At 36.1% G+C, this 24,467-nt stretch overlaps 1 protein-coding gene across 4 annotated transcripts in view; it reads left to right on the forward strand.

Annotated features, from left to right (window-relative positions):
• ROBO1 (roundabout guidance receptor 1) overlaps nt 1-24,467 on the forward strand; it is a 1,192,968-nt gene that overhangs the window by 936,054 nt on the left and 232,447 nt on the right. The window lies entirely within an intron of this gene.

A 24,467-nucleotide genomic window follows, 5' to 3' on the forward strand; every position in this document is an offset into this window, starting at 1 on the left:
GTATATGTGGTCTGTCACTGACTAAAACATTGTTATGCAGTGCATAACTATAAGAGTGTGTGTGTGTGTGTGTGTGTGTGTGTGTGTGTAATGAGAGAGACTGACTGTAAACAAAAACATGAAAGGCCTATTCTAGCCTTATCTGTCTGAAAGACATTTGAAAATCATGGATTAAACAGTAAAGGTTAGATGTTACTCCTAGAACATGCTTTGAACCTCCTGTCAAATCTCTTTACTCTTACATCTTATGTACCATAGCTACAAAAGGAAAATGATATGATGTGATTATATATATATATATATAAAACTTATTTTTAAATGACACAAAGACAGCATTCTGTGATATTTATTTTCAACTTTTCTTAGTTGTTATTGTTATAATAACTCCAGACTATCAAAAAGAGACTAACTGTTGTTTCGTGCACTCCCGAAGGGGTGATAAGTAAAATCACTTTCACTTAGCCAGACATGTGAAAGTGCCATCCTAAAAGGTCCTATAAAAATTTGACCATTTTTTCATATGTAGTTATAACATGATATAATGAAATGAGAGATAAATTGGGGTCCAAAATACCCTGGTTCCTGCCAAAAGCTCTCTAATAAACATGTGTTTATGAGAACATTTCCTATGTTTCCCTACAAGTAAGTGAAGGGAGTTGGTTAAGATCCCTTAAGCTTTTATAATTTCAAAGCATTGCTCCACGGAATTGCCCACCCGTCATGCCCACTAGAAGATCTAAAACACACCTCAAGCGTACTGTGTCCAAAACAAATATTTAAAGGCTACTCCACTCACAGAATTCCCCAGATCAGTAAATAGAAATTCCATCTTGTATTTGCTCAACTTAAATCCCATGATGTCACCTTGACTCTTCTCTTTTCTTTCATGCCCCCCATCCAATCCATCAGAAAATTCTGCCATCTCTACTTTAAACATATGTCTAGCCTCTCATCCTGTTTTTCCACTACTATTACTGTGGTAGACCGAGCCACCATCATCTTTACCTGAAAATTAGTGCAATAACCACTTAAGTTAGCTCCCGGCTGGCTTTCTCTGATGCCCAGCCCCCACACCCTCTTTCTTCTCAAGGCAGCTAGAGTGATGCTTCTACAATGTAGGTCAGGTCATGTGCTACTCTAAACTCCTGGAGATTAGACAGACTTTAAGATAAAGTCTCACTTTATGTCAAAGCCAAGATCTCTGGAAGGATTGCAAACCTGATAACGATCGCTGTCCTTCTTCACCCAACCTAATCCTCTCCGACCTCATTTCTCCCACAGTGGTCACTTCTCTCTAGATTTGCAGGACACCTTCTGCATGGGCCGTTCTATCCCAGATGCCCACTTGGCCCCTCCCTTCTCTAAGGTCTGTGCTGTACAAGAGTCGCTAAGACAATTCCCTGACCTCCTATATAACAGCAACCTGCACCTCGTTGTATACTTTCTTACCCCTTTACTGTGCTTTAGTTTTCCTACTTAGTACTTATCACCATGACAGCAGAGACTCCTTTGTTCACTACCTTATCCTCAGAATCTAGAACAAATTTAGTTGAATGATTGACTGAATGAAAATATTAGGTTGGTGCAACAGTAATTGTGGTTTTGCCTTTAAAAGTAATGCAATTACTGTTGTGCCAATTTAATATTTCTTAGGGAAGTTGTGATATCGCTTTTTTAAAATTTCTACTTTTAAAAGTAGATAAATAAGTTAAATAAATAAACATCTATTTTGCCCTTTAAGATAGCTAATAGGCCAGTTTGAACCAACATATTTCCTTGGTTGTTGAGAAACTATAAAAACAGAATATTTCCTGTGTTCTCAGTGTTACTGCAGTTTGTTTTCAAAAAAAGTAACAGTGTTCTTAGCATCAAAGCACACAGTTTGGTTTTATGTTACCTTTTGACAGGAAAAAATGGAAAAAAAAAGTCAGATGGATTATTAGTTACTTGATAGCTTTTATAGCCTATTGTCATATTTCTCTTTTTCTAAATGCACTGTTGCTACACATACTAAAACCATTTTATGTATATGAAGTGTCATACATTCCGTTATCTTAACTTTTCACTTTACCTGAAAGCCTGACTCATTGCAAATGAATGTTGAAGAATTTCTAGACCAAGATGGGCTGCCCTGGTTTATTTCCACCTTAACTTGCTGTGTGGCCTTGAAGAAGTTATATGGCTTTAGCAAATTAGGGCCCGTATCTTTAAAATAATCGTAATAATAGGTGTAATAATACCACTGTCTTACCTACCTAACTGGGTTGTTAAGGTTAATAAGATAATGGCTGTTTAGAACTTTGAAGTCCTTCGAAGGAAGGTGTTATTATTTGAAAAGGGAGGTCTTACATTTGTCTGATATTTGTAATTATTTTGGAGAAGTGCTCCACCCAGATATTGTGGCATAGCTTCCCTTACAGGCTCCTGGAGGCATGTTTGCCTTCCTTAGACAACTATTTTGAGGTACAGCCTCAGGTATTCTACATTCTGGCAGAACTAATCTCCACAAGCTACCAGCTTTGCACATGTGTTCTGCAGTGTAGCTATTAAAAAGTCACAAACGGTGGCCTGAGACATTTCTGGTACCTATTATGTAAGATACACATTTGCCAGACTTCCATTTTCTATTACAGTAAGTTGAAACTTTAGAAGTACCTGTCCAAGGTAAACTTAGTTTCTTAAGAAGTTATATTCCATCCTCCGTATGATTTCATTTAGTCAAGATAATGTCTCAGAAGTGGATATCTTTAAGAATCTAAAAGGATTTCCCCTTCCCTTGCCTTTAAAAAAAAATCATTTCATTTTGCAGCCTGGAGCCTAGATTTGATTAATCGATTTCCCTGTTCTATTTAAGGATTGTTTTTATTAATGCACTTTTCAAGCTGAGACACAGCATTATCGCCTTCTTCATCATTGTACTAAGTGTTGAGATCTGAGCAGGCCAGCTGTAGCAGCTGTGTTTCCCCTTGGATCTGAAAGCTAAAAACTTTCATCTCCTTTGCTGTCTCAGCTGCTAGTCTGAGGCTACGGCCTTCCCATAACTCAAACCAGTTTCAAAGCAACGTAAGTAACCTCTTTGGAATGCTTTTGGAAAACCACAGAAAGGTTCTTTAAAAGTACACCACTTATATACTTTAAATGAATGTTTCCATTTTAAGGTAATAACAGCATAATGTCAGGAGTCAACAGATGATATTTAACTACACTTGGACATAGTGTAGACATGTCTATGTAGACCAATTATAAAAAAGCAAAGAAACACCAAAATCTTGTGTTGGTATCCTGAAAATGATCTGATAGTGGTGGAATGTCTGAATCAACGATTATATTTTAAAATATTCTATTTATAAAGTGATATTTTCAATAGGCTTAAATGCTTTTTTCCTATACAAAATATAATGTGAAAAGATGCCATCATGAAAAATAAAGATGATATTGATTATCTTTACTGGTGAGTAGGCTTGGACTCACAGGGAAACGTCTAAGAGTGGACTTTGGTTTACTTGGGGTCTGAGGAGGATTTGCATCCATTTTAATTGCAATTAAATTATCAATAAAATAAAAACATGACTGGCGATTTATAAGACTGTAAGTCATTTGAGTAAAATTTGACATTTACCTCCAAGAATACCTCTGGACAAGAAGAACAGCCTTTGTTTTTTGTATTTGTCTTGGCTTCATGAAGGAAATGGCCACTGGAACTTCACTTGTACTGACTATGTGGTACTTAACTAAAACTCTGTGTTGCAGTTTTGTTTGTAATTACAAAAAAGATTACACATTAGATTTTACATTTATATCTTTCTTACCATCTCCCTAGTGTTTAGTGGCGAGAAGCCTCATTCTAGGGCAATTGGAAGAGGAAAAAAAAAATCTTTGGGGCTAATTTCTATGTGTACTTGAAATGTTATATAAAAATAAACCGGGTTTCACTGTTTCAGAGTCTCCAAGGGCCACCTTTACAAACCAGCGAAGTAGGGAACACTACCAGAGTACAGGAAGAATAATTTATTAGTCTCAAGAATTCTGAACACATTGTTTTTAAAAATGATTTACTGCATGGATTTCAAAGCTTTTCTTCATAATCACTTGTATTACCTTATCTGAAAAGGCGGCTTATTGCACTTCTCCAGAGCAACTGCTTGTGCTACTGGGGGATTAAAACAGGTAGACATGCTATCACTTTCCCTCCGGGTTCCCTAGACATTCTGGGCATCAGGCTTAGCTTCTAGTGACCTATTCTTGAACCTGTGCCATTCAAAGACAGCTTTTGCTTGGATAGTATTTAGAGGGGCCTTATAAAAAATGCTGTATGCTTTATGAAAATATTTTCTATAATTTATTCTTTCTAATAAATATTTTTCTTTTCATTAGGAAATATATGTGTGTCTGTATAAACACACACGTGTATATCACACGCTAAAGTGTATACATATAAAATACAAGAGAAATATAATGTAAGCTACAAATATGAGCCACATGTGTAATTTTAAATCATAGCAACAATAAAAGGAAAGGAAAAAGGTACAATCACTTTAAAGAATATCATTTAACCCAGTATTATGTGAGCACTTTAAGGTGTTAACAATGTAAAAATTTAATGAGATCTACACTTTTTTCATATTAAATCTCTAAAACCTGTGCACATTTTATACTTACACACATCTGAATTCATCATATTCACAGTAGTTAGTGGCTACTTATTAGGCAGCAAAAGGATAGGATACGTGTACACTCAAAGACTTATATTGTAATGAGTCTTAAGGTAGACCTTGAGGAATTCTAACCAAATCAAATTGTGAACATTTTTTTTTCTCCAATCTACAGGACTAAAGTTGATATCAGAGTGATCTTTAATTTAACATAATTACCTTAGTTACAGACATATCTCTTCAAATCCACAAATGTTAGGCACATGCTTATTTGGTGGTGCACTTAATCCTACACCCTCATTTTCTAGAGACTGCTTTGGAGGAATTTCAAGGTGTTACCTACACTCAAATGGAAACTGGATTCACCAGTTATTGAACCATGAGGCCATCCTAACGTCCATATTATTCACAGAATGTATACTTTCTGGATTTAATTGAAAATATATGTAAAAATTTGCATTTAAAATATTTTAAGTGTTGGAATTTGACTTTATACTTGTATTTTGTTATATTTATATTTATATTGAGGATCAAGTGGATTTTCAGGTGAGGCAAAAGAGCAGGGAGAACAATGTTACCCAAGCACACGGTATCCCTGAACCCTCTAAATGATTTGCCCTTTGCTCATAAATCTTTTGCCATGGTCAACACAAAGCCTAGTATTGATTTACCAGTGAACCATCTTGTCATCTCTGGGCTCAGGTCCTTTGACCTTTTGTTTGTTCCTGTAAAATTATGGCATATCACAAACTTCTTTTCTAATAGGTCCTTTAAACTTTGAAAGGCCAAGAGACTCTGTGGGAATATATTAAACAGTTGGATAATCCAGAAAAAGGAGGTTAAGAAAATAATTGCAGACAGCTAAAGGTCAGAAAAATCTTTATTGAGTCCAAAAACACAAACAATTCTCTTAGAAGCTAATGACAGAGAAGGAGAAGGCCTCCATTTAGTTTAGTTCTAACTAAATTCACTTTGAGTTTCTTAGAAAGACAAATATGCATTTCCTTCATAGTAGCTTAGTTGGGTACAAAGCAAATTTTAAAATGTGACTGCTTCTAAGCAATGTAAAGGAAACACAAAAATAGCAATTTAAACAAGTGTAATCCATATAAACGGAATGATCACAATTTATTTCTCGAAATACCTGTATTGGCATAAAGTGATTTAGTGGAGTTAATACAGTCTTCTTGGTGCTATTTGTCACACACATATAAGCGGGCAAACCCTACAACTGCTGATTTACAGATAAGGTAAAGATAAGTTCAATAGCCTGAACCTTAATGAAATAAATGTGGGGAATTAGGATTTCCACTTTTGTTCAGCTTATTTCATATTCTTTCACTTAATTTATTGAGAGCTTAATTTATTATATAGGTCCACCACCTGATAATTCCTCTGCTACATATATATTTTATTGCCTGCAAAGAGATTCTTCTCGAACTTTGATTTCTAGGATTATTTTTGCTACAGTTCTGTCTATGAAAAAGAATGAAAGTTAGCTTTGCATTGTATATTGTATCATTTGTTTTCAGATTATTACATATCTCTTGTTAAAACTTTTGGAGAAGTATATTATTATTGAAGGAAACTTTCTCCAACACATACTCCGAAACCTTCACCTGAGACAAACAGGTTCATCTGATACCTGTTTGTCTCAGGTGATGCTAAAATGCTGGTTTTTCTGCAAGTATAACCAAGTGATGGAACCTCAGAGGGCTTTTGGAGAATTGAAGTATATTTAAACAAGAAAGTTGGGCCAAGTATATATCTAAAAAATGTTTCACTCCTCCTTAACAGTCTTTTGCTGAGATCTGTAACACTGTTAGAAAAGGGAATTATGACTTTAAATTCTGCCTTATTAAAGGCAAGTCTCAGTCCCCAATCAGTGAATGAAGGAGGTATTGATTTTGGGTCTGAAAACCAGATTATTTATTTAAATTTTTAAATAGTTAAAACATTCACATAGTTTAATATTCAGAAATTTTAAAAAGGATATTCAGTAAAAGTCCTTTTGCTACCTAGCTGTCCTCCACAGGAAACCCCCAAATTACTAGTTTAAAAAAAAATTCTTCCAGATAAATTTTAAGCACATAAAAGCAAATACATGCTTATCATATAAATAGTAGCATATTATACATCCTGATATCAGTACATAATAAACTTCCTCCTTCTGTATTGTAGCTGTATAGTATTCAATATGTGAATTAAGTATACTTTATACATTTCTTTCTTAATAAACATTTATATGGTTTTCAATCCCTCTAATGTAGCAAATAATTCTGTAGTGAATAATCTGGTATAAATGTCCTTTTGAAAGGACATACGTAAAATTATCAGTAAAATAAATTCCTAGAGTTAACTCACTGCATCAGAAAGTATATGCACCTGTATTTTTTTAGATATTGCCAAAGGTTTCTTCCTAGTAGTTGTAGAAATTATTGCCCCAGTAGCAAGGCAAGATAGTTCTCATTTCTAAAAAAAACCTTAACTAACCAAAAGTGTAATAATTAAAATAATTTTTTTTTGCCTACCTGATACATCAATATACTTTTAATGTACATTCCCTTTATTATGGGTAATGTAGAGTATTATTTCGTGTGCTTAGAAGCCATATATATAAATAGAAGCCATATATATATATTTTTTTATATATGGCTTATATATATATAGTGCATGTGTGTGTGTGCAAAAAACAAAAAAACCAAATTGGCCATTCATTCAGAACCATTTTATCTGCAGATGGCCTGAGAGGCAGCAGAGGAGATGGCATTTTGTGCTTTTGTTGCTGATGTTTGTGATCTAAGGCAGGAAGATGGTTCAAAGGAGAGCAAACTTAAATGGTTCAGGAAAAGAAATGGTTTTCATATCCTTACATAGTGACAAGTCTGAGATTTTCAGTCTACAAAGATTTAGTTTTAATTGGATATGATTAAAATTGACAAATCATGCTGTTGCTAGGATGAACATGGATTGGTTACTAATGAAAGGGCTTTATTAAAATTTTAAGAGAGTTTGTTTTAGAAAATTTGTTTTTCCATGTTTCTCTCGTTCGTCTTTTTCTTATTGACTGATATGAGTTCTTTATATATTAGGGAAATTGGCTATGTCATAGGAATCGCAAATATTTTCTGTTTCTCATTTATCTTTTAATTTTGTTTATGGTGTTTTGTGCAGTACAGAAAATTGGGGTTTAAGTAATTAAGTTTATTGATTACTTCTTTTTTTTATGGGTCTGGCTTTTGTTAGGAAGGCCTTCCCTATGCCCAGGGCTTAAATTATTTCCCCCATTATTATTCCACTCCACTTATGGTCAAAATCGGGTAACTGGGTCGAGTCAATTGTCAATAATTCTGCGCATTGTAACTGCTCTGCTGATCATGGCCAACACGCTGCAGAGACCTTGTACTTGTTCTGATTGAGGAAGGGAGGAGTTCTTTATGCTTCCCAAGGGACTCAGCCCCGACATTTGACTGAACCTCCTGTAAGCCCAGATGGTCCAGCAGTAAGAAGCTGTTTAATTTTAAGGCCTGCTCGGGAAATAAGTGAACACCATTGCCCCTCTGGCTTATTCACAGTTTGTGTGTGGTCTGATAATTGAGAGTTGACAGTAATTTAGTTTTACCTGGGATTTGGGTTTATCCATGATTCTTATTCCTCATTATCCTATTTTGAAGTTGACTCTGTGTTATTAGTGTATATTATTTTATTAACATACAACATTGCCTTATTGACATTAAAAATAATGAAATACACTATATAACTTTTTTTTTTTTTTTGAGATGGAGTCTTGCTCTGTCGCCCAGGCTGGAGGGCAGTGGCGTGATCTCGGCTCACTGCAAGCTCCACCTCCCAGGTTCACACCGTTCTCCTGCCTCAGCCTCCTAAGTAGCTGGGACTACAGGCACCCGCCACCAAGCTCAGCTAATTTTTTGTATTTTTTTAGTAGAGACGGGGTTTCACCGTGTTAGCCAGGATGGTCTCGATCTCCTGATCTCGTGATCCTCCTGCTTTGGCCTCCCAAAGTGCTGGGATTACAGGCATGAGCCACGATGCCTGGCCTGTAACTTACTTTTGGTAATTTCATTAGTAGAATTGGAAAGCTTCCTCTTGTTCTGTTTGCAACAGCATAAATAGAAATTGACTTTATATGTTAATTTGTAGTTTAATATTCACTTGAACTAAGTGTTTTAGTCTTATTCCTGAAAGGATTGAGGTTTGATAGTAGAGTGAGTCAGTTATTAGCTGTGTAACCTTGCACGATTATTAGGTACACGGCTTGCAAATGTGACCGCTTGCCTTGGCTTTCTCATCTTTAAAATGTGAATAATATCAGTACTCTTCTCAGAAGATTGTTGTAAGAAATGAATGAATGAACAACCTGTAGAGCATTTATACGCATGCATGGCACTTTATTGAGGGCTCAGTAAATTTTAGTGATTTTTAAAATATTATTACTGTTGTCTCAATTATGAAATCCAGATTCAGATAATTTGATAGAGGGTGAGCATAAGTGGTAGACTGGCTATAATCTATGGACTGTTTGTTTCATATGAAGGTGCAATTTTATTCACTTTCAGATATTACCAAATCCCAGCATTTTGCTTTTAAACCTCTGAGACCATATCTGTTTCCTTTGGATGATCAGGACAGCTGAACATCTAATCCATTCATTTTGGCCCTCATTGTGATTGAAACAGCTGAATTCATCATACAATGATGTGCTTTGATCATTAAGACAGCCAAAATGAAAGCATTGGCCATGCTGCCTAAGGTCCATTTATTTTGGAAATAACTTTTGACAGGTAAAACACAGTCCTGTATTGCCTTCGTGACATTTCATTGATGTCTTGTGCAGCTTCTGGTAGCATATTCATCATTTAGTTAATACACTTTTTGTTATCATTTGTTCGCTGTTATCTCAATAAATGTAAACAGATGATTCATGAATTCATAGGGCTGATTCATTCAGAACCATTTTATCTGCAGATGGCCTGAGAGACAGCGGAGGAGATGGCATTTTGTGCTTTTGTTGCTGATGTTTGTGATCTAAGGCAGGAAGATAGTTCAAAGGAGAGCAAACTGAAGTGGTTCAGGAAAAGAAACAGTTTTCATATGCTTACATAGTGACAAGGCTGGGATTTTCAGTCTATAAAGATTTAGTTTGAATTCAGGATATGATTAAAGTTGATAAATCTTGCTGTTGCTAGGATGAACATGGATTTGTTACTAATGAAAGGGCTTTATCAAAATTCTAAACGATTTTGTTTTAGAAAGTTATTTAATGAATATTACTATTTGTCTTTTTTATCCTAATAAATATTTGTTTAATTAATTTACTATGATGCTCCATTAATGTTACCAAGAAATGTTACTGAAAAAAAGAATATTCAGTACAAACCCAAAAAAGTTTCTGGACTAGGGAAGGCCACCTATCATCATTATACATCATTACATCATACATTATTATACATCATTACATTATACATCATTATACTGATACATCATTATATGTAATGATACATATGATGGTAGTAGTAATAATTTTTAAAAAAATAACAGGATTAGGTGGTCAAATATTCTAGCGATCAAACTTTTGTCTTGAATGTTGGACAACTGTGATGCAATGCAATGAGTCTTAGCTTTTTACTCTTTGATATTATCTGGAGAATTCAGCAACTCAGATCAGTATGCCTTGGGCAAGAATTCTCAACTAAGGGTGAGAAAATGATAGACCTACAAAAACGATCTCTCTGGACATCTGGAATTAAGGTTTATTGTTTGCTTATCAAACAAGGTAATAGTTTAAAATAGTTTAAAACATGACACTAGCCCACAGTAAACAATGTTTAACATCCTAGATTTAGTCAAGGAGTGCCAGGTTTAGTCTAAGAGTGCCAGAAATATCCATGTTGGGGAGTGTGGGATGAGGAATAAGGTTGAGAGTCCCCTTCTCTTTTTGGCCATATCTTTTTGAGCAAAGACATGTCTAAGTGGAAGAACTGAAAATAGTGATAGGCTGCAAAAGTTTGAATGATTGTCCCCCAAGTCTAATGTTGGACTTTGATCTCATTATTGGAGGTAGGGCGGGGGTGCTTCCCTCATGAGTAAATTGATGACCTTTCTCAGGGGTAACTGAGTTCTCCCTCAACTGAGTCCCTTGAGAACTGGTTGTTAAAAAGAACCTGCCACCTCCCCAATCTCTCTCTTGCTTCCCCTCTTACCATGTGGTCTCTTGCACACGACACTCCCCTTTGCTTTTCACCATGAGTGGAAGCAGCCTGAGGCCTTCACCAGATGCCCAGTCTTCAACTTTTCCAGACATGAGTATTGTGAGCCAAATAAACCTTTTTTCCTTTGTAAGTTATTACCCAGTCTTAGATATTCCTTTATAGCAACACAAAACAAAGACAGGCTTTGAAAGTCATTCAGTCAAATAATCCACAGGAGGAGAGCCAGACAAGATTGTTGGTCATGTATTGATCCTTAAGTACATATAGATTGTGATCAGTGCCAACCTGACCTTTAATTATGATGGACAGCTTTTTTCATTTCTGCAGTTTCTTTTATAACGACCATTTATGGAATCACTGAAAAAGAGGCATAGAAAGGTTAACTTGTAAGTTCTTATCAATCTGAATTAAACTTTAAAAAACAGGAACTAAACCCAAGATGTTAGTATATTAGCTGAATTTATGATCAGCTTCCTTATATGTGTAAATATTCAGTACTATTATTAATATGGAAGTCACCTGAAATTGTGATGTAGTTTTTAAAGATAAAAGTGAAATGCTGAAAATGTTAAGGCATATTTACAAATGTTGGTATTTAATTGGATATTAACATTGTTAGTAGGTTGAGGATATTTGCCATATTTATAATCAGAATTATGCATTATGCAACATGGCATGTATTTTCCCATCTATTCATCTTGTATTTGATATTTCTGTTTAATCATGTGTATATGTGTTGCTTTATATTGGCCCTGCATTTTTTTTTGTTAATTCGATTTTTGTATACTTTATATTTTTCATGGCTGCAATGACTGGATTTTTTTGTTATTACTTAACTGGTACATATAGGAAAGGAAACATTTTCATTATTTAGTTTGAATACTTTCTTATATATTCCCATGGATTTTCAGCTGATAAGTTGTCACATAAGTGCTCATATCATCAAAAAATGATAGTTTTGCCATTTATTCTTTTTTTTGTATATTTTTTTTAGATTTTTTTTATTATTATACTTTAGGTTTTAGGGTACATGTGCACAATGTGCAGGTTTGTTACATATGTATCCATGTGCCATGTTGGTGTGCTGCACCCATGAACTCGTCATTTAGCATTAGGTATATCTCCTAATGCTGTCTCTCCCCCCTCCCCCCACCCCACAACAGTCCCCGGAGTGTGATGTTCCCCTTCCTGTGTCCATGAGTTCTCATTGTTCAATTCCCACCTATGAGTGAGAACATGCGGTGTTTGGTTTTTTGTCCTTGCGATAGTTTACTGAGAACGATGATTTCCAGTTTCATCCATGTTTTTTATGGCTGCATAGTATTCCATGGTGTATATGTGCCACATTTTCTTAATCCAGTCTATCATTGATGGACATTTGGGTTGGTTCCAACTCTTTGCTATTGTGAATAGTGCCACAATAAACATACGTGTGCATGTGTCTTTATAGCAGCATGATTTATAGTCCTTTGGGTATATACCCAGTAATGGGATGGCTGGGTCAAATGGTATTTCTAGTTCTAGATCCCTGAGGAATCGCCACACTGACTTCCACAATGGTTGAACTAGTTTACAGTCCCACTTAATTGCATGGGTATCTCATTTAGAATAATGAAAAATAATTTTGACAGCATTTTTTCCCTTAGAATTTAACAATTCTACCCACTGTTAAACATTGTTAGCTATTGATTTACTAGATAGAAATACCTATTTTAAATCATTTTAAGCAACTATTTTTGCTACTATCAGTAATGTTGTACTAAGCAGAATATATATTAAACAGAAATCCCCATTGTTCAGTAATATCATAGGAGAGATTTCTTAGGCAGATTCTTGACTGTTGAGAAATTTTAAGTCATGCATTTGTCTATTAATTCAGTAAAACCACCAATACCTTTTCTTTATTTAAATTTTGTGTTTAAGTTAGGAGCTGGTTATATCCAACATTGAAAACAATATGTAGCAAATTATAATGATTAAATGATTTTTAATTGTGAAGAAATTGGGTGAACCAACAATTACTGTTTTAATTATTGTACGTCATTTATTAATTGACTTAAAAGTCAATTCATCTGTAATTATGATTTTATATCCATTTTTTTTTTTTTTTTTTCTTTGAGATGGAGTCTCGCTCTGTCGCCCAGGCTGGAGTGCAGTGGCGCAATCTCGGCTCACTGCAAGCTCCGCCTCCCGGGTTCACGCCATTCTCCTGCCTCAGCCTCCCGAGCAGCTGGGACTACAGGCACCCGCCACCAAGCCCGGCTAATTTTTTGTATTTTTAGTAGAGACGGGGTTTCACCGTGGTCTCGATCTCCTGACCTCGTGATCCGCCCGCCTCGGCCTCCCAAAGTGCTGGGATTACAAGTGTGAGCCATATATTGTTTTTATTTCACACCTTTTACAATATAATTACAGCATGTTTAAGTTTAGGCCCGAAGATGTGATGAATATATTCTTTAATAAATGGACAGAAAGTTGTATGGATGTGATAATGACCTCTTTTTGTGTTGCTCTGTGGCTTACAACAGATATTTCCTGTGCTTCCCCTTTCTTTTGCTGTGAAAAATGATTTTAGAAGTTATGAGATTTGAGCACTGTAACTTAAAATTGCTGTAATGTTTCTGTTTTCATTCTTACACCAAAAAGAAACATTGTTTACAACCTAATTTTAAGGAAGTAGGAATGAAAATTTTAGAAGAATATGATGTTTTTCTTTATTATCATACAGGCCAGTTGACCACCGTATACAAATTAATTTATCATTTTAACCAGTAAATGGTTGTTGTTCTGTGTCTTTTTGGTTTAGCCCTAGCAAAAAAGTTATTCTTCTTCTTATTATAATCAATGAATTGTCTGCATTATAGTTTTTAATGGAAACTGTTCAATAGGAGGGATTTTATGTTTTTTGAAGATTTTTTTTTTTTTTTTTTTGAGACAGAGTCTTGCTCTGTCACCCAGGCTGGAGTGCAGTGGTGGGATCTCAGCTCACTGCAAGCTCTGCCTCCCAGGTTCACGCCATTCTCCTGCCTCAGCCTCCCGAGTAGCTGGGACACAGGTGCCCGCCACCACGCCCTGCTAATTTTTTGTATTTTTAGTAGAGACGGGGTTTCACCATGTTAGCCAGGATGGTCTCGATCTCCTGACCTCGCGATCTGCCTGCCTCGGCCTCCCAAAGGGTTGGGATTACAGGCGTGAGCCACTATGCCCAGCCTGAAGAAATTTTTAAATGGTAAGATTCATAAAAAGATTCGTACAAAGCTTTGAAAAAAAGCTAAGCTTCTTTCTTATAACTGGAATATGAAAATTAAGGCATTTCTAAGTATTGGTTTATAAATATTTACCATTAAGAGTATTCTGTCAATCTTTGACAGAGTAAGTAAGAGACATCAATTGATTTAGGCAACATTGTTCAATCATCTATTTTATCTTTTGATTTTACTAAAATCCCACATCACTGATTTCTGTACTGTAAACTCAGTGTAACCCAGTTGGAATAATTCAATTCCATGACAAAATAAGTGAAGTAATTTAAATTTTTCATTTAAGTGCTTAAGAAAAGTATTAAGATGATATGGACAGTGTCAGCCCTACAGTATCATTAATTAGACTTTGCTTTTCTAAGATAGGAATAATTTTAGTTGAAACCCTAAATATATGACCATGGCTGTAAAATGTTCAATTTGGCTGTCTTACTCCGTTGAGATGTAGGAGCGGAATATAGCAGTTAGAAAATACAGTGAGATATGCATTTTTCAGTCGATTAAATGTGAGAATTGATAATTTGTAGATTGATCATTTTTTTAGACAAATGATCTGCTTAAAACTATGGATATATGCTTTCCCAGTAGGATTTTTACCTAGAAATCACTATTTTGTTATGCAATCTTAAGCACTCCCTGTAGGAAATTGAGCAGCCAACATTGTAATGTGAAGAATATAGGCTACTGTGTCATAGCAATGTCTTACTTATTTTCATCTGGAGACATTAATAATGTTGCTTATAAACCTGTGGCACTGAATCACTGTCTTTTAAAAATGTCATGTTCAGGTGTCTTGTCTGCCAAGTTATAAATTTCATCTCTGAGTGTTTTTCTGTGTCTTTACTAGCAAATGCTTATCTTGGTGTTTTCTTGGGATAATTTACTTTTCTACTGATTGCCCTCTGTTCCATCTAGAAAGCAAAATAGACAACATTTGGAAAATATTATTAAATACATAATTTGTAATGACATTACTCACAGAAGAAAAAATATTTTAGTTTCTTGACATGTGGGGCTTGAGGGAGTGATTGTAATGGAGGCTTCTGTTCTATGAGTAATGAAAAAACTAGATGACAAAAACATCTGTTTAATATAGAATGGGCATTGATTCATCTTTTGGCTTCCCTCTGTTATAAAAATTCATCGAAAATGGAAAAATCCCACTAGTAAAACAAATTTAATGTATTGTTATTAAAGGTGTAGTTGTGGACTCAAGTTGGACTCTAGACTTTTTAATTTCATGTCATTATATAAACAAAAGTTTACATTGTAGAAAAATACTTATTTCTATAATCAGCATGGAAGAAAGAAATTTCTGTACCAACTGTTCAGTGCAACATGATTGTAGTATTGTGGAAACATAATCCTTTGAGTAAAAATTTTTAGAGCCTGCTTTAAAAAAATCAAGTCAAGAATTCGGCTACTTCAGTTGAAAACCAGGTCAAGCCCTTAGGTCAGCTTGGTTAGGCAGTGTATAGTCACTCAAGGCCACATAAGGAAGATTGTGAGTAGATTTAGCAATATTTGTCTTTTAAACTTTGTTTATATTTTTCAAAGAAATTAGCTTGTCTCCATGTTAATAATAGTTCTGATCATTATATAGCTTATGCACCTTGATGATGAAATGAATACATATTTGTGGTTTTGATGTTAATATGGAAGTGCTGGAGACGTATTTCTAATAATCAAATATGAAAAACTCCCTTTATTGCTGTGTCTTTTCCTACGTCTAGTTGCCTGCTCTAATATTTGTATTTACTTCCTCTGACCCCCGCACCATCAAGTTATTCTTTCCTTTTGTCCATTCAAACTCTCACTTCCTGTTAACTTTCTTCTAGTAAATACGCCTGAGCCTTTCCCACCAAAATAACTTCCTCAAGAACAAAATTGACTCCCAGATTCTCTTTCTCCCTGTGCCCCTTCTTTCTCTCCTCTTTATTAGGACTTTTGGAAAGTTTGGTATATCGTAATTATTTTACATATTAGCCTTCCATTATCTATAAAAACTGCTTTAGTCTTGTTTCAGTCACCACCACTTCATTGTATCTCTTCCTAATTCATTCACTGTTGTCCTTCTCTTTGTAGTACATAAGCGATAATTTTTCAGTTCCTACCTTACTGGATCTCCATACTTTATTTTGAACTTTCATAATATTACTTCCTCAGATTCTGTGAGATTTTAATCTCTTAAATAAGCTCCCCATCCCTTTCTCTCTGCTTATCCCAGAACTGGTATTTGCCAAAGGTCTGAATGTAGCCCATTGTTTTGTTGTTGTTTTATTATTTCTTGTTGGTGCTTTTACTCTGAATATTCCTCCTGGTTTGACTTGTTCAGGATCAGAATGCCAAATATCATGCTGGGTTCTCTTCCCCCACCCCTCAGTTCTTTCTGTGTAGTCTCAGAATTTTTGTACCTAACTGCCTACTGCCTATTGGTCATTTCCACCTTTATTTACCACAAGCATCTAAATCATAGGTAAATGTATGGAACATTAATTGAAGGTCAGGCTCAGAACTAAGTACTTTATGTGTTACTTCATTGATTCCAGACAACAATCCTAAGAAAATATCCTGGATTCTCTTTTTCTCTGTCCCCCTTCTTTCTCTCTGCCCCCATTTCTCTCCCCTTTATTAGGACTTTTTGAAAGTTTGATATATCCTAATTATTTTAATACAATTAAATATATTTTCATTGTTTTGTACAATTAAATATCTTTCATTGTTATTTGTTTTATGCAATTAAGATTTGTTTCATACAATGAATTTCAAAAAGATTAAATATCTTTTTCTTCAGTATTTTTTATATCTGTTGTTAGTGCAACCACCTATCTGGCCAAGTAAGCTAAAAACGAAATAATCCTTGACTTTTCCCTTACTGCCCTTCTGTCCTATTCTCCACCTCTAATTAACTATGAAACATGGCTTACTTTATGAACTAGTCTTATGAATGATTTCTAACCTTTTTTTCATGCTTATTTTTCATTGCCGTGCATTGAGGCCTTCTGATCTCTCATGTGGACTATTGTAACAGTGCCTTCACTGATAGCCCTTTGAAATCAATCCTGCAGAGAGTGGCCACCGTGATCTATCTAGAATGGAAATCTGACCACATCATTTACTTGTTTAAACATTTGGCTTCTAATTACCTACGGGATAAAGTCCAAGATCCTTCACATGTGATGTGAGGCCCTCCGTTATCTTGCTCCTGCCAGATCAATGGCCTCCTCTCTAGTCATCCTATACTTTCTAGCTTATTGTATATTAAAACTGAACTGTTAATGGTTTGCTAAATACAGCACCTTGTTTCTCTGCTCTGTGCTTCTACTTGGGTTGTGCTCTCTACCAAGACTGCCTCCTCTCACCTTTGTATTTCCTTTTTGATTTTTCACTGTTATCCTCAAGAAGTACTTCTAAGGTGTTCTTCATACTTAGCCTAGTTTTTTCTAGGCTAAGTTCACCTAGTTTCCTGCCTAACCTAGTTAGATATCACTCTTCGCTGCTTCAAGAATACTAAAGCAACACTCCTAATATTAACCTACTACTCAGTTTTATGTGGCAAAACAGAGATCACATCCTATTTGTCTTTGTGTCTCTGGCTGTTAGCACAAAGTTAGCATTTAATTCATGCTCTACAATGTTTGTTGAATAAGTGAGTGACAGAGTGTGTTATCCTCAAGCATCACTGTTTACTAGTGAGAGGCAGATGTCAAGTAGCTATGACGTTACCCCTCTTCTGAGTAAAGGAAAAGGAGTAAGATACACCAAAGTCCCTGTGGCCCAGTAATTTAGGCTGAGATCTGCTTTAAAGGCGGAGGCATATGCACCTGCATAAATATCTGTGTTTACACAAAGAACAAAAGATGAATCAAGGAAAATATTCTGAGTTTAGAAAGGAAAGAGACTGTGGAGAAAGGTTGAGAAAAGAACCAGCAATTTAAGATGTGTCTAACATTGAATTATCATTTGTGAGTTACTGAATGGAGAAAATGAATCTCTTTCAAATGAATAGAAAGATGGATGAGGATCTTTGGGTGACTCTTTTCTCTTTTGAAAATTTAAAACAGCTTCACAGGTAGAAAAAAATAATAAAATTAACACCCATGTATGCATTACTAAGTGTTAACAGTTACAGTATTTTACCAAAGTTGTTTCATTTATCATTTCCTCCCCCTTATCAATCTCATATATACCCGATATGATTTGGCTGTGTCCTAACCCGAATCTCATATTGAATTTTAACTCCCATAATTCCCATGTTTTGTGGGAGGGACCTGGTGGGAGATAATTGAATCATGGGGCCGGGTCTCTCTGTGCTGTTCTTGTGACAGCAAATACGTTTCACGAGATCTGATGGTTTTATAAAGGGGAGTTCCCTGTACACACTGTCTTGCCTGTCACCACATAAGATGTGACTTTGCTTATCCTTTGCTTTCCACCATGATTGTGAGGCATCCCCAGCCTTGTGAAACTGTGAGTCAATTAAACGTCTTTCCTTTATAAATTACACAGTCTTGGGTACATCTTTATGAGCAGTGAGATAACAGACTAATACAATACCACACACTTTTAGTGAATGGTTTTGAGTAGTGAGTTAGTCACATATAAATTATCTTATGTCATTTTCTGATCAGTAGGATAATCTGCTATCTCCTCTGTACTGTGCACAACTGAACATCTGTGCTGTGTATTTTCTTAGTTAACAAATGCAGTAGGAGACACGGAGAGTATAATGGAGATGAATTCATTTAATATCTCTGACATGCAGTTTACAATCACAATAAGTACCAAATAAAAACATAAACTACTATTTGCAGGATGTTTTTCCACTTATATATTTATATATTTATGGAAGAACTTGTAATTTCATTTTTTAGACAGGTCAGCTTTGGTATTTGTGTCACCAAACCTTTATAATTACTATTGTTTATATCAGAGTTTCCCATTTGTCTGGGAAACACTGAAAGTGGCTTTAAAACCCAGGGTTACTGGCCGGGCATGGTGGCTCATCCCTGTAATCCCAGCACTTTGGGAGGCTGAGGCAGGCAGGTCACGAGGTCAGGAGTTCGAGACCAGCCTGGCCAACGTGGTGAAACCCCATCTCTACTAAAAATAGAAAAATTAGCCAGGCGTGTTGGTGGGAGCGTGTAATCCCAGCTACTCAGGAGGCTAAGGCAGGAGAATCGCTTGAACACGGGAGGCAGAGGTTGCAGTGAGCCGGGACCCTGCCATCGCACTCCAGCCTGGGTGATAAAGCGAGACTCCATCTCAAAAAAAAAAAAAAAACAAAAACCTACAAACAAAACAGGGTTACCAAAGTAGAAGCCGTGGAGTGGCAGTTCATCAGTAATTATCTAAGCCATGTTCTAAACCTATCTCTAGATTTATATGCTGGAAATTTTCTGCTAGAAATTCATGAGAATTTCTTTTCCTGTTGCCTCTGCTAATTCACAGATTAACATAGTGAGTCATAATAATCCCCACATGTGGTGGGAGGGAGCCAGTGGAAGGTCATGTAATTATGGAAGTGGTTTCCCCAGTCCTGCTCTCATGATAGTGAGTGAGTTCTCACAAGAGCTGATGGTTTTACAAGGGGCTTCCCCTTCACTGGGTTTTTATTCTTCTCCTTCCTGTCGCCATGTGAAGAAGGATGTGCTTGCTTCACCTTCTGTCATGATTGTAAGGCTCCCACCATACTGAACTCTGAGTCAATTACACCTGTTTTCCTTACAAATTACCCAGTCTTGGGTATGTCCCTATTAGCAGCATTAGAACAGATTAATACAGTGGATTATAATCTCCAGGGATTCTTCCAGCATAGGAGCATGCAACATACATCTGTGTTCAAGTCATGAAATAATATGGTCAGTGATGAAAGAAATTTCATCAGGAGAGAATATTCTGTTCATGGTAGTGGGCCTTTGTTCTGTTATAATTTGATGCTGAGAAATGTAGGGGTGAACCTTTTAACAATTTAACAGAGATCAAGAGGCAGAGGAGACACATAGAAAGAAAAACAAGGCCGGGCGCGGTGGCTCACGCCTGTAATCCCAGCACTTTGGGAGGCCGAGACAAGTGGATCACGAGGTCAGGAGATCGAGACCATCCTGGCTAACACGGTGAAACCCCGTCTCTACTAAAAATACAAAAAATTAGCTGGGCGTGGTGGCGGGCGCCTGTAGTCCCAGCTACTCGGGAGGCTGAGGCGGGAGAATGGCGTGAACCCGGGAGGTGGAGCTCGCAGTGAGCCGAGATCGCGCCACTGCACTCCAGCCTGGGCGACAGAGCGAGACTCCGTCTCAAAAAAAAAAAAAAAAAAAGAAAAGAAAGAAAAAAGAAAGAAAAACAGGACTGGATGTATGACTGAGCTTTTGTCTCTAGCCATCATGGGTGGATTTGTTTTTCTGATTTTTAATAGAAATTCGATGATGATTATATAAGTCCACACTTGGATTTGTGTCACCTTTATATTTACAGCCACACCACACCTATTACGCCTACATAAATTGGGTAGCAAAGCCCTGTAAAATTCACCCATAACTTTGTGTTTATTCATCCTGCCCAGTTTCTCTGTTTTTATGTTTTTAAAGCCCTAAGAAAGGACAGTTTTAAACATGCCAATAATGATAACAAATATTTCTAGATTTCCATCATGAAATATGTTCATACAGACTGGTCCTTATTTATCCATAGAAACAAGTCACACAACCAACTTCTAAGCGGTATTTCTCTTTGTAAGGGAGAATTAGAACTCTTATCTGCAACGCTTTTCTTATCTCAAGAGGGAGCACTGTGGTTGTCTTCAGGAGTGAAAACAGGCGTAAATCTCAGGGCCCACTCAAGAGAAAACAGTAGAGGGGAAAATCACTAGTTCTTGTTGACATAGCCGTATTCACGCTATCACAGATCTCCCCTCGTGTTGCATGGTGGAGGGGGCTGTAAACACACTGACTAGCTCTTATTAGCTAATACACAGATGTCTTGAGGGCAGAAAAATGGACTAGAAGCAAAAAAGGTGCAAGACCAAGGCTACAGAGCTCATCTTGAGCTATCCCCTGAGATTGTGAACGATGCCACTAGTAAAGACAGAAAAAGAATCAACGAAATTTCACAAGTATATCTGTAATACATTTTGTTTTCCAGATGTTAAAAATTACGTTTGCTTTTTAGAAATGACAGTGTTATCATAACTGTAATTCTTCTGAGATAAAAGGGGACAAAGCCCTTTTCACTTCATCAAGCATTTATCGAGGACTCACTCTGTTTCAGACATTGCTAGTTTTTTAAAGGGAATTAAATTAGACAATGTAATTACAAATTTATTATCCTACATACTTGAGATGGAAGCTTAACATTATGTTTTTATTACATGACTAAAATCACTAGAATATTCAGATCTTTCTTAGTGTCTTTCCTTGCCCAGCTGCAAACCGCTGTGCTCTTATGTCATTGAACTTTGCCTAATGGTGCTCTATAATCTACTAAATGATTCCCTGAGAAACATTCCACACTGCTTCTAACATAAAATAGTTTATTATGAGAATATATGAAAGTTTTTTTTCTATAGTTAGCTAGTTGGTAAGCTGCCAGATTGCATGATTTATATTAGGTAATATTTATGTACTTGATTTGATGTATTCTTAGCTCAGGAGCTTTCCCAAATGGGGAGCCACCTGTAATCATGGAAAGAACAGGAGACACCAAGATTTCTGACATCCTTCTATGCCTAATAAGCTGTTTGACCTTTGTCAAGGGCAACAGTTTGCTTGTCTTGAAAAATGAGGAGCAGAGATCAGAAATATTCTGAGATCCAATAATGGTTACAATATTCCATGATTTTAACATACCCAAATGATCAAAATTATGAGATCGTGTACTTTGGGATTGAATAGAAAATTTTCATCTCTTTGTAATTAAATTCACACACCTTTCATTTTCCCATTTCTATGATGGAAACATTTGTTTTAGGGTTAGGATGGTAGCGTGAAACTTGCCTACCAGTAAATTATTGTTCTTATGCTTGGATACATGCAAGATTTTGCTAGGTCATTAGGCACACGTATTTTCAAATGAAGACTACAGCAATAAATTAATGTATTCTAGCAGTGCAATCTGTTCCACTGACCACCTTTTGCCCTACTGGAAATTCTCTGGAGCTTGTTAGAAAATTGGCCTTTAGACAAGATAAAACTACATTCTGGAAGATTAAATATGTGTAGCATGGAACGAAAAAATGCAACATCAGTGGAAATCAACTTGCAGAAAATGAAGTTTATGCTGAGAAGAAGAGGACGTAAAATTAATATTGCAGTCAGATTTTTTAGATACTGGATGAGCTAATCTGCCTTACCACTTTCCACACTGAACCTTCTCTGATTATACAAAGCGAAAGCATCTAGCAATGGAGTTTGGATTTAATTTAAACATTTGGCTGGTATACATTAAAATGTTAGTAGTATCTGTTTTTATTTTTTTCTTAAATTGAGTCAGCATCATTTGATGGTTAGTATTATATGTCTACTCGGCTATGCCATGGGAACCAAATATTTGATCAAACATCAAAGTAGATGTTTCAGTGAAAGTATTTTTCAGATTAGATTAACATTTAAATTAGACTTTAGTAAAGAAGGTCAACCTCCAAATTGTGGGTGGGCCTCATCCAATCAGTTGAAGGCCTGAAGAGAAAAGGACTGAAGCTCCCTTAGGAAGAGAATATTCTGCTTCCAGACTGTCTTCAGATACGAGCTGCAACATTAGCTCTTCTCTGGGTCTCCAGCCCACTGGCCTACCCTGCAGATTTCAGAGCTGCCAACCCCCACAACAGCATGATCCATTTGTTTAAAATGAATCTCTCTATAGATAGACAGATAGATAGACACACACACACAAACGCAAGCATACACACACAACACATTCTTTTTCTCTGGAGAACCCTGAGCAGTATACACTAGAAAAACATGATTCCACAAATAAAGATTGTGGAATATTAGAAAGACCACTGGCATGCACCTGTTATATGAACTTGGATTAGCCTCTTTAATTTTAGAAGCTCAGATTTATTATTTATTAATTTCAGAGATTGAACTACATTTGTAAGTTTTTAGCTTTTTTATTCTTAGAAACAAAGTATTATGGTGTAGTGCAGTAGACAATCCCTTATATTTTCAAATGAAAAACAGATTTACATATAACAAGACAAGAACTTCCATTCCAAGAAGGCTAAAATATATAGTTAAATCATACTTTACTGTTTAAACACAGTATTTAGCAGTATTTCCCCACAATTTCTTTTTTTTTTTGAGACAGAGTCTCGCTGTCGCCCAGGCTGGAGTGCAGTGGCACGATCTTGGCTCACTGCAGGCTCCGCCCCCTGGGGTTCACGCCATTCTCCTGCCTCAGCCTCCCGAGTAGCTGGGACTACAGGCACCCGCCACATCGCCCGGCTAATTTTTTGTATTTTTAGTAGAGACGGGGTTTCACCGTGTTAGCCAGGATGGTCTCGATCTCCTGACCTCATGATCCACCCGCCTTGGCCTCCCAAAGTGCTGGGATTACAGGCGTGAGCCACCACGCCTGGCCTTATTTCCCCACAGTTTCACATAAGTTCTTTTATTCTTTTCCTACCCAATTGAAACACATGGATTGAGTATTCTATATTCAGTTGAAATTAAAATTAACTTTCTACATGCCTATTTTAGGTTTATAATTATATTTGAGGACTATGTTTATAACTACTAGTCAGCATTTAGTTTCCTATTTCCTCTTTGTTTTATATAATATAAATAAAATTTAAGTACATATAAATATGTATATGCAAAATCATATATTAAAACAACTATGGAAACATTGTTATCCAGTGAAGATGGCAGCTACCAAATTTGAAACATCAACTGTCAGGTTGTGTTACCAGAAATTTACTTCAGCTGAGGTCCCAATGTTTCAATTCACAATACAAAAACAACTGGAGGGTGTCAATACCTAATGTATAAATGTGTAGGTTGTATAAGAAACAAATGTATCAAAGTGATAACTATAATAAACTGCTGTGGTTGAAGCCAGGATTGGAGAACTAGATCCTGCCCTATGCATATCTATCCCTTTACTTTCTTCTCCATAGCAACACTTGAAACAATTCAGTGGAACATTTTGCTGTCCAAGAAGCATAGAATCTAAATAGCCTCCATGATCAATTTCAGCTCTTTCATTGATTTCAATAGGGTTGTGGGTGAAAGTAGAATTTTATGCAACCATCTCTTACCTTGTACACTAAGCAAATGCTTATGCCTCTCTGACTGATCTCTAACATCAGGTTTTTCCACAGATGTTGA

The sequence above is a fragment of the Nomascus leucogenys genome, chromosome 21, assembly GCF_006542625.1.
Source record: "Nomascus leucogenys isolate Asia chromosome 21, Asia_NLE_v1, whole genome shotgun sequence".
Taxonomy (NCBI): Eukaryota; Metazoa; Chordata; class Mammalia; order Primates; family Hylobatidae; genus Nomascus; species Nomascus leucogenys.